The 12,069-nt window shown below is 39.1% G+C and overlaps 1 protein-coding gene across 2 annotated transcripts in view; it reads right to left on the bottom strand.

Annotated features, from left to right (window-relative positions):
- The window catches only part of grm5b (glutamate receptor, metabotropic 5b), a 67,168-nt gene extending 59,190 nt beyond the window's left edge, over positions 1-7,978 (bottom strand). The window contains exon 1 of one of the 2 annotated variants that reach the window (XM_077722292.1): positions 7,859-7,978. The gene's annotated coding sequence lies outside the window, so the exon portion shown is untranslated. Of the gene's footprint in view, positions 1-2,954; positions 3,126-7,858 lie in introns of those variants that run through there. The other variant, XM_077722294.1, reaches the window with a different exon arrangement.
- Positions 7,979-12,069: the final 4,091 nt, after the last annotated feature.

Here is a 12,069-nt window from a genome sequence, read left to right as displayed (position 1 = left end):
TTCATTAGGTAAATACTGCTCGTACTACATTAAAATATGAAACTTTCACCTTTTGCAAAGGGTCTGTGTTTATGCGACATGTGAATCCTTAGGGAGTCAGAAATATTAGAAATATTAGAAATGTTGCTCACAACAACAAAGTCACCTTTACAGTCTGCAGATGTATGCATGTGTGAGAAACAGGCTACTGTAATTATTACAATATAAATGGACAAAAGCAAATGTGTTATCACATCTTATTTCCTCAACAGTCGCCTGAAAATGAATCACAAGTAGACCTGAGTGATAAAACAATAACAGAAATATTTTTGTCAACAATAACAATATATTTTTTGATAAAAGTCGATAAATATACTCCGCCCAAACACCACAAAGAACAAGGGCACTGATGTACCGTGAACACTCCGTTCAGTAGACAAAGAAGATGGTGAAGGACAACTAATCATTTATCAAGGTTAGCAATTGAGCCCATAAAAAGCATGGAAGCAAAAGGACTATAACACAGCCAAAATGAGCAATTATGAGATACAGGACAAGACTAAGCCTACCCACTAAAAGATCCAAGTCAAGTTTCCCAGTCATGTATTTTATCTTTACTTTTGAATGTACGCAAGACACACTGTGAGCAAACAAGATTGACTGAACCTCGGCAGTACTCAAGATTCGAGATATCAGTCTACAGTCTTAATTCTCTCAAACATGTTTACCGTATGTCACAGAGGAGGTTATTAATTGGCTAACAGAGGGCACGATGTCATGGGAAACCAATAAGCGAAATTCTGATACCGTAAGGCTCTTTAAAAAAAAAGACACGGAAGGAATTTCTTTTTTATTTTTTTAAATGCCTCTTAAACCACAAGCCTTATTGAAAATGTCTCTAACCCATTTTAACCCACTCTCCTCATTTGAGGAGAGCTTATAATTATTTTTCTTACTTTATATCACAGTTTTCCCCATTTAATGCAAATGTTATGAAAACATTGCAAAAATCCAACTTGTTAACTTGGGTTAAAATGGGTTAAGTTCTTCCAACTTTACAAATAAATAAATAAATAAATGGCCACATGTGAGGTAAATTCACGTTGTTTCTTTTTGTGAGGCTGAAAATATTATGTTTGTCAATGACATTTAGGTTTTTAGTTGATGATTTAGCACATACTGCAAAACAACATTTTGTTTCAAATTTCTAGAAAGAAAGATGCCTGTTAACATTTCTGCAGGATTTATTGTTCATTACTTTTCATAGTGTAAGGAGGATGTTGTCTTATTTTTATTGAAGGACATAACAAAAACACTTTTTAAAATTATCACATTTTATATTCCCTTTTTAAGTCAGGTAAAACATAGTTACATTCATAATTGAATAACATGTCAAGTAATATGTTTACTTAGTAACAAATGTTTGAAGTTTTGAATTTAAAGACAAAATATGTGATAGTTATTACCATCATTTTTTGTCATATCGCCCAGGCATAATTACAAGTACGTACTAATTCACTGTTTAGGAAAATATTAAGCTATTGTTCCTGAATGATCACAATACTGTTAACCTGTTTTTGTTGTTGTTTTTTTGCACACAAGCACAAACAAGTACGTCAAAGATTGTTTTTATCTCTTCTGTTGTTATCCATGATTGGTTGCCTTTGTCTTGACTCATTCAACTAGTTAGTGTAGTTTTAAGGGACAATATCTGGATCTCTAGACGTTTAGGTTCAGAATGTGTGTAGAAATCAGTCCATTTTGTAGTCACATCAATATCTGGGGTGCAGGGTTTGAATGGGTTAGGGTTTGGGTTTTCTCTAGGTACTCCGATTTCCTCCCACATTCCAAAGACATGCGTGGTAGGCTGAATGAACACTCTAAATTCCCCCTAAGTATGGGTTTGAGTGTGAATGGTTGTGCATCTCCTCGTGCTCTGCAATTGGTTGGCCGCCGATACAGGGTGTCCCTCATCTCTGCCCCAAAGTCAGCTGGGATAGGCTCCAGCACCCCCTGAGCACACCCTAGTGAGGATAAAGCTGTTCAGAAAATGAATGAATGAATATCTGGTTTTCTGAAATTGATTCCAGTCATTGATATCATGTCATAGACAATCCAATAATCCGAAATAAAGGATAGGATAAATAAAACCTGCTGAAATGTCAACATTGCTCACCTATTTGCAAATGATATGCAGTGATGCACTTTCCCTTTCCTGTTACATCTGACTTCAGATGCAAAATATCAAAATGAATGGCCTGATCAAACAGTAAAGGGCACCATTCGTTTCTTTGCGCACTTCACAGCGCCAAAGTCAATAACGAGGAATTTTGTCACTACGAAAGACACACAGCATGGTACTACAAACACACTGGGACCTGCCCCCGGGGGGACTGTAACAAAGAATAGACAAAAGACAAGATTAGACACATTGTCTGAAAATCTTGTGGACTTGAACCGCTGACACTGCAGCAGCTAGATCAAGATGTGAATAAGCCCCCTTGACTCGATCGCGTCTGAAAAATCCTCCCACGCCAAAATGTTTGACAGCCCTATTTGCACCCGCCTTCGCCACTCCTCGCCGTGTTCGCGCATTCAACGACGATTAACAACTCATCACGAGGCATCTTCCCCGTGCATGAGACTATCATGACGAAGACACAGCCTGGTGCAGCGCTGCGCCCAGCAGCCGCAGTGGGAGTTATGAGAGGGGGCTCCTTGGAATCCTGCACACACTTCGGTGCGACTTGGGCGGACACACATGACACAATGTGACCAGCACACCAATAGACTTATTAGACGAGGTACCAAATGGACGCCATAACACATGCAAGCGCCTTCCTGCACTCTCTTGTTTTAACATTAATATTAATATTTACCACCAAGATAACCACCAACTACGTTTAACCAAGTCAGGAGAGGCAAGAAAATAACATGAATGCCAGTTGACGTCGCTATATCAGCTCCAGTCTTACCTTCCTCGTGTGTGGTTCCGCTTGATAATTAGGGCGCATTTTTTTAGGGTGGCGGGGGCAGATCAATGAAAGGGGGAAAATCGCAGCGATGGCGCTCAATTCAATGTCAAAGGCACCGACCGGTGTTGGCTCGTCTGCCACTGCTCCCTCCGTTTTCAAGTCACGAACACCTGAGCGTCTCTCTAAACAAGTCTCCTTCAACCCTTGCTCCAACAAACGAAAAACGCGCGCGGACACACTGTGTGTCACATGTGTCAATAAGCGTCCGTAATAACAGACGTCGACGCAATCACTCGTCTAAAATTTAAAAGTGTCTTAGAGTAACGTCTATAGTTCTGAGACAAGTGGCATCTTTGATTCTGACTTGTTGTGTTGAATGGGAAGTACTTTTGATACAGGGTAAACTCAAGCCAGAACAGGTGTGCCGGGTTTGGTGGAGGTATTAGGCTAAGATATGTGTCAAAGTGGCGGGCCGGGGGCCAAATCTGGCCCGCTGCATCATTTTGTGTGGCCCAGGAAAGTAAATCATGAGAGCCGACTTTCTGTATTAGGATCAAATTCAAATGAGTATAGATGTATATTCCATTTCCTGATTTTCACCCATCTAAATGAATAATTGTAATTTTGTAATCTTTTTTTCTTTCTGATTTGTTTCGAAAACATTTATTGAGAGCAATAAATAATCTCATCTCATTTTCTTGACCGCTTTATCCTCATTAGGGTCGCGGGGGTGCTGGAGCCTATCCAAGCTGACTCCGGGCCCGGGGGGTTACCCTGAATTGGTGGCCAGCCAATTGAGGGGCACAAGGAGACAAACAATCATTCACGCTCACACTCATACCTAAGGGCAATTTTGTGTGTCCGATCAGCCTACCATGCATGGCTTTGGAATGTGGCAGTAAAGCGGAGTACCCGGGGAAAACCCACGCAGGAGAACATGCTAACTCCACACAGGTGGACCGACCTGGATTTGAAAGCAGGTCCCCCACTATGAAATTATAAGAGTATAGTGCAAATGTACAAGAATTAAGTTACACGTGTTAATATTATAAGATTAAAGTGTACTATTATAGCAATAAGGAAATGATATTCCAAATTTAAATTCGGAATATTATGGAATAAAAGTTGTTATATCAAACTATGCAAAGGATTTATAAAACAACATAACAACATAAATTGTAATTACCATTCCAAAAGAACTCTACACAGTCGAGAAATGTATTCGCCTTATTACTATTCTTTATTTTAAATTTTGATAAAATTGCATCATTCTATAGTTTCATTCATTTTGTTTTAAAAAAATGGTCACAAAGAATACTTAAGGCAAATGTTCATTCTTCAATATGTCAAATGGGGACCGCAAAATGCAGTTCCTTGTGCCAAAATCCTCCAATGGGCTCATCACCCTCAGGGGGAGGTCGGGTTCATGGGCAATTGGGTTGCAGCCAAACGAAGGGCTCCTTGGAGGTCTAATTCCCAGATGCAGGAGATGGCTCTTAGGATTTGTAATGTCACCTCTCTGGTGGAGAAGAATCCTCAGATAGCTAATTTTGACTGGATGTAGTCGGGCTCAACTATATGCACATTTTACGCTTTGGTACCACTCCATTCAAGGAGTGTGAAACACCTTCTACTTTGGAGTTGACCACAGTGAGAGAAAAAATAACTAGGTGTGGGCCAACGAACATCTCTCCAGCTTAGTGCCTGCACATTGTAGTTCAGCTCAGTAGATGAGAGGGTTTGGGGACGGGTCCTGACTGTTGTTTGTACTTATGCATCATGCACCCGTATTGTGAGGCGATATACTCTGGAATCCTTGATAAAGATCCAGTGTGAGAGCTCTGTCCATTGTGGCCATGAGAATGTCAGATCTGTTTCCAGTAAGGGTGTACTCTGCCAAGGCTGGGCTTTAACTATGATTCTGTTCTTTTATGGACAGAATATCTATGCACAGGCGAGGCAGCGAGGAGGTCTTGTTTAGCCTTGGTATTGTAGCTCTGCTTTTTGCAAATGATTTAGTTCTGTTGGCTTTATCGGGCCGTGTTCATCAACTCTGAATGGAGCAGTTCAAAACCGACTGTGAAGCGGTTGGGATTTGAAATATGTTAACATGGTTCTTAGTTGGGAAAAGGTGCGATCCCCTCTGTGGGTCAGGGATAAGGTCTTTCACTAAGTCGACGATCAAGAGGAGTTGGCTCGGGCATCTGATTAGGATCTCTCCCGGACTTCTCCCAAGTGAAATATTCCAGGTATGATCTACTGGGAGGAGACCACGAGGCTAACCCAGGACACGCCGGAGAGAATATGCTTTCTGGGTAGTTCGGAGTACTACCAGAAGAGCTAGATGAAGTGGCTGAGGACAGGGAAGTCTGAGCTTCACTGCTGTCCCTGCAAGTTAACGTGAGAAAATGAAGGAGGAGTTTGGGGCTCAATGAAAATGTTTCACTTGAAATACCAGCGAGCTCACACACAAAATCTTTTACGCAATGATGACAGATTTTAGAAGTGGCAGTATGTGAGATACAGTTTCTGCAGGTCATAAAAAGTCTTGAGTCTTAACTTTCAACGTTCAAATAGTCTCAAGTTACCAATTAAGTGTAATTGGATAATTTCCCGCAGCACTCGTATTGATCTCCCACTCAACCAAGTTGAGAATCACTGTGCATAACTGGGAAGTTAACCATTTATTTGTCTTTGCAGGTTTTACAGTGCCTCACAAACTTATAGTATGTCATTGTTGTTGTCTCTTCTCGCTGTAGACCTTTCAGATTTTCATTGTCTTTTCTCCAATTTGTCCAAAAATATAACCATTGACTCCACGTGCAATAATCACATATTAATTCCCATTTTCCTCTGTGACCCCACATTCAGGTCCATTTCACAACAAATAGCCTACCTTTTACTTCAAAATCAAAACAACAGGCACACTATCTTGAAAAGGCATATTTTGAATTTCAAACTTGTCAAGCCCAGTATCTCTGCTAGTTTCTGTATTTATAGGATCAAGCTACTAGATCATATGGACCATATGCGTCGGAAATGGACAAAAATAATAATAATTTGAAGAATATACATATTTTTAAAGTTTACCAAGGTAGAAATGATTGTACTATTTTAAAAGGGGGAATCAAATACACACTTATATGATGAAATGCTATATAGAACATGCTGTTTATAACATTTATTCAGGAAAATACATCTTTATCCTTTAAAAATTAGATTATGGTTTCTGAAAAACTATGTTTTTTTCTTAGGAGTAGGTTTTTATTCCTGGAATAATATTTTTTTTGTAATAATGCTAATACTGATGATAGAAGAATGACAGATGTATGTCATTTCACTATCATATAAAAACAGTGAATGTACTAAATCCAAACATACAACAGAATTTACTGTCAATTATAAAAGGAAGCTAAAGTTTAGAGACCACAGTTTGAGACCCTCTGTTTGGTATTTTCCTCAGAGGAGCATTGGGTATGATTTGCACTTCAATTAGTATTCATTAAATGGCTCTAATTTGGGCAGCTCATCGGATGTGTGGTTAGCGCTTTGGCCTCACAGTTCTGGGGTCTTGGGTTTGAGCCCAGGTTTGTCGCAGTTTGCATATCCTCTCTCCGGTTTGCGTGGGTTTTCTGCAGGTATTCCTGTTTCCACCCACAGTCTAAAAACAGCCATGGTAGGCTTTTGTCCGTTTCGTTGTGCCCTGAAATTTGCTGGGTAACAATCAGTGTGTTGTCCCCCTGCCTTGTGCCTGATGTCAGCTGGTACAGGCTCCAGCACCCCCTGCGACCCTTGTGAGGATTAAGCGGTTCAGAAAATGATCGCGTAAATAGCGTTAATATTTCAATGGCCATTATTGAAACCTGTTTTCAGCAATATTTCTTACATGGTTCTCAAACGTTAAACCAAGGTGTCCACATTTTAAAAGCCTATTTGCATTGTGTAGATTTGTTTAATATATATATTTTTTTAAGTCAATGTTCCCAACGCATATCCTGGCCATCATCATAACACAAATACAAGATCAGTTCTTAGTCTTCGTCTAAGTTACCAGAGCTAACACAAAGTTGCCACTACGTTCACAGTCAGAATTAACCATGTTGCGTACAATTAGGACAAAGTTTAAGTTGTGGACCAACTTAACCCCGATGCAATTTGAAACCCTTATGTTAGGAGACTGTAGCTTCATGTAATCAATTCAATTTTTGGTATTTAATACACATTAGTTGTAGACTATTCCTGCTGTATGTTCTTTGTTCACAATAGTGTGGAGTTTGTGATTCCCTGTATTTTATGATAAAAATTCACAAGTGGGATGCTGATCCCAATTTAATATCATGATCCAGGTTTCGGTACCATTTTGGCCACCAGTATCCTTCACCATATTCTAATAAACCAAAAAAAAACAAAAAAATATTGAGTCAATTAATGTAAAATGATGTATATCCAAGCAAGGTCCTGCCATATTCCCAAATAGTCATTTTAAACAGAAATGTTTTGATCAAAAAACGTCCAACTAAGGCAATTATCTGCAAATCTTTCTTTCATGTGCATTATCTGTGACAAATATAGGCGGACGCTGCATGTTTCTGTCCTCTTGGATCATGAGAGGTGATGTTACCATAGGAAAAGATCATGAATAATAATGTTTCAGGCATAAAACAACATTTTATGTTGTTTAAACATAGATTATTACACACATGGCCAGCCATGTCCGGTCTTCCAATTTCAATGTGTTTGTTCTGCTTAGTTTTTAGCATCCAACAGCACAGTCAATGTAATTAATAAAAGCATGCTGATCAAAATAGAAAAATGTCAACTTCGGCATTGTAGATGAGAGGATTTTGTCCAAGGTGCATTCAGTCACATTTTCATGAATCTATGTTGATAAATGTAAAGCATACCTCTGCTTGCAGGACAGGTGTGCGGACTTGGAGAAGAAGAACATCCCTCGTGCGTCCATCATGGCATCGCCACTCGCTGTGGTTAATCTACTTTTTCACTATGGCAACAAATGAACCCCCCTTCTGTCTTTCTCTCTTGATCTCTCTCTCTCTCTCTTTTTCAATGGTCCAATGAGGAGGCTCCACATACGTCACAGGGCAGCGAACCTCTCTCACTCTCATACTGTCTATCTCTCTCACACACACAAGCCTACCTCCACTATACCATCTGGAGATGGGTACTGATAAAGAGTGAGAGGCAACCATAGAGGGACAGGAAAGGGGTAATATGGGCTAGAGAGGATTTTAGAGCGTGGCTATGACAAGGCTTGGATTAATTTACCAGCCAAATGCATTTGAGATTAGTGGACCATTAAAAGAGCATAGACATGAACTCACATACACAAACACACACACAAGCGGGCCGAGCGTGTGATGAAGTGATAGCCTTACTGAATCTGACCTCTAGATTTCCTTTCCTCCCCTCTTAGTCTTTTATCTTGTTTTGACACCAACAAATAGGCTAGGAAGAAAAGCATATGAGTCCCATCGCATAGAAGACTCTCCTCTTGCAATTGTTGTTTGGTTTAAATCAGGGGTGGGCAAACTTTTCGGCCCGGGGGCCACATTGACTATAAAAATTTGACAGATGGGCCGGGTCAGCCCAAGATACGATACATATAAAAAACTGCATCCGTTAACAGTACATATGAAACATAAACAGGAAAAAAAGGACTAAAGTATTAACGTACTCATCACTCATTAAAGTAAAAAGTAGAAAGTAAAGTAAAAAGGAATGTATTAAGAAATATTAAAATGTAATTTATAAAAAGATAGAGGGGCTGTAAAACAGGAAAAACAAATAAGAGTGGACAGAGCTACTGCCACAGGCTTCCGCGTGACAGCGCCATCTTGGGGAAAAAAAATACATTATTTGAACAACGTCGGCGGGCCGGATTAAAAGGCCTAGCGGGCCGGATGTGGCCTGCGGGCCGTAGTTTGCCCAGGTCTGGTTTAAATGGTGCGATTTATGGATTGTATTGAAACACTGACATAGGATTTACAGTGGTACCTCGACACACGAGTGCCCCGACATATGAGTAATTTGAGATAAGAGCAAATATTTGTCTTGTGATACAAGATACATTTTGATATATGAGCATACAGCGGACACGAGAGGCTGTTCATAAGAACATGATGGGCACTCCCTCGTGAAATGTCTCAATGAGGACTGGGCAGAGCGTTGCATTTTTTCAATGTTTTTTTTCCCCGTTAGTCAGTGTGAATGGCGTGTATACTACTTCTTCAAGTGGTCGTCCGTTATCCTATTGTGAGGACAATTGTGTGCATCATTTTGGGAATATTTTGAAGGGAATACAAAAGCAAACAACCCTCGATAGGTTGCATCTGAAAGTTAGAATGGAGGCGGGGCAAATAGAGCCAACTTGGGAGAAGAAAGGTATAAAAATGTAGAATAAAATTTGAATTAAATTTATTGCAAGGTTAGATTATTTTTAATTTTGAATGTGTCTGCGTCTAATCCAAGTTCATTTAAATTTATTTATGTTATGTTACAAGCGCGTTGCCCACCACCTCTCAATCCGTCTCTCTTCCTTCCGCGATATCGATCTAATTTTAGTATAATATTAAACACATTTTAGTACTATTAAACCACTAGTTATTTATTAATTTGTTAATAGATGGTAAATTAGAACAAAAAAATCCAATCCAATATCCTATTCAATAGTTTCTATGGGAATAGTTCATTTGAGTTACTAGAAAATCGACATGCGAGTTCAGTCCCGGAACGCATGAAGCTCATACCTCGAGGTACCACTGTATATGTAAATTGAGCAGTCCACAAATCTCAATTCTGACAAAGTTTTGGGAGTTATTCCATTCGAATGATCCTGTGGGACACAGCTAATTAGATTACCGTATTTTCACGACTATAAGGCGCACCACATTATAAGGATTACCCTCAATGAATGACATTTTTCCATATACAAGGCGCACTGTATTATAAGGCACACTGTATTATAAGGCGCACTGTATTATGAGGCGCACTGTATTATAGGGCGCACTGTATTATAAGGCGCACTGTATTATAAGGCGCACTGTATTATAAGGCGCATTGTATTATAAGGCGCACTGTATTATAAGGCGCACTGTCTATTTTGGAGAAAATTTAAGACTTTTGAGTGCGCTTTATAGTCGTGAAAATACGGTAATTGCTATTGACATCCAGGTATGAAGCACTCACTACCCAGTCACCTCTAGAGCCAGCCATTGTTGATGTTTTGGATTTTTTTTGTATAAAATCTTGCAGTGAGGGATGAGCTATATGATGGAAGATTTTGTAAACTAAGATGGCATCTGCATATTTAACAGTATTGTTTCAGTTCAGGCCTTTGTATCCGACAGTGGTGGTTTTTCATTTTTGGTTTTCTGTTTTTTCCATATATAAGGCGCACTGGAATATAAAGCGCACTGGATTATAAGGCGCACTGTCTATTTTGGAGAATATTTAAGACTTTTAAATGCGCCGTATAGTCGTGAAAATACGGTACATTAGATTAGAGAACTTTATTCATCCCATATTCTGGAAATTTCACTGTCCCACAAGCAAGAAGGTGAGAATACAGACACAGGAAAGTACATTTTGGACATAAATAAATAGGTAATGAGTGAGTGAATAGTTATCATCTTCATCAGTTCTTTGGTTCCATGCCACACAGTGATGGAATTATCACCAAGGTGAAAGACAGTCCTTCAAAATAAGGGTTCTGAATGTTGTCATATCATATCATGTTTTTGTTTTTCTAACTTAATCTGTTCAAAAGCCAGAATTATCTAGAGGGTTCCGTTTCCTTGGCAACCCTTTGGTTCTTATAATAAAAAAAGATGATCATCTAACAGGCAGTCAATCAGTTCCACTACATGCTGGGATGACACTCAAAGAGATACAGTTTGTCTAACTGGGTCAATAAATGAATTACTGTTGATTGGGTGAAGACTAAGCAGTACTTTTTTGCTGGGAACTCGTTTAGGATCAGGATAATGATAAATGAACATTACTCAGTTCCTATAAAATGTCCCAATGTCTAAACATTATTTTTTCTCTTTAAGTAGTTAAAATTTTGTTGAATAAATTAGTTCAGTTCATATTTGAACATTTGAAATTGAGTTCATCTTTCCAAACATGAACAAGTTTAGTTTAGTTTTTCCCCCAGTATATTTCTATTAACTGCTGCCCATTTTTCACCCAATGAAACGACATCATATTCCAGTTAGGTTTTTTAGTCCTGCATTAAATCATAAGAAGATGAAGTAAGAAAAACTTGTTTCATTCTCTTTTTTTTAGATAATGAAACTAAATATATACTTCAGGTGGCATAATGAATTGTTTGCCAATGTAAAAACACAAAACAATACAAACTTGAATTTAAATATGTAATTAAATAATATAAATGGTATTAGTAAAATTACAAAACAATCTATGGCCAAAGTCCATAACAATGCTATATTTGATTTTCTACAGTGTGCAGAATTGTTTATTTGAATCAATTGGTAATTGATAAATGTATACTAATTGCTTGGTAAATAGAATGCAAAATGCATTCATTTTCTGAACCGCCTATCCTCACAAGGGTTCACAGGGGTGCTGGAGCCTATCCAAGCTTATTTTGGGCCAGACGCGGAGGGACACCCCGGAATCGGTGGCTAGCCGATTGAAGGGCACGAGGAGATGAACAAGCATTCCAGCCTAGGAGGAATTTAGAGTGTCTGTCATGTTTGTTGGGTTGTTTTTTCCTCTTGTGTCACTCCTGGCTTCCCTTTTCTCTCGTAAACCAGCCGTGCGTATTTTGTGATCAGCTCCTGTTTTCTATGCATGTAAACGTGAGTGTTCTGTGGTAACAGGTAGGAGTATAGGCAATTGTTCCTTGTTTCGTGTTTCCTTTTTCGGCATTTTGTTAGTACCGGCTGCCTCTTTGTTCGGGGTATGCCCTTGGCCTTTGTTTGTAAATTGTGTCCCAATTTTTGTATGATTATTTTTCAGTAATATCCCGGGGTGTGCATCAGCTCTTTTGCCGCTTTTTTTCCCTGCCTATCATCCTGGTTTCTGTCCTTGCTGCGCATTCGAGGCAGTCATGACAGTGTCCAACGAGCCT

The sequence above is a fragment of the Stigmatopora nigra genome, chromosome 8 (genome assembly GCF_051989575.1).
Source record: "Stigmatopora nigra isolate UIUO_SnigA chromosome 8, RoL_Snig_1.1, whole genome shotgun sequence".
Taxonomy (NCBI): Eukaryota; Metazoa; Chordata; class Actinopteri; order Syngnathiformes; family Syngnathidae; genus Stigmatopora; species Stigmatopora nigra.
The sequence above is the reverse complement of the archived record's forward strand: the minus strand, read 5'-3'. Positions and strand labels throughout refer to the sequence as shown.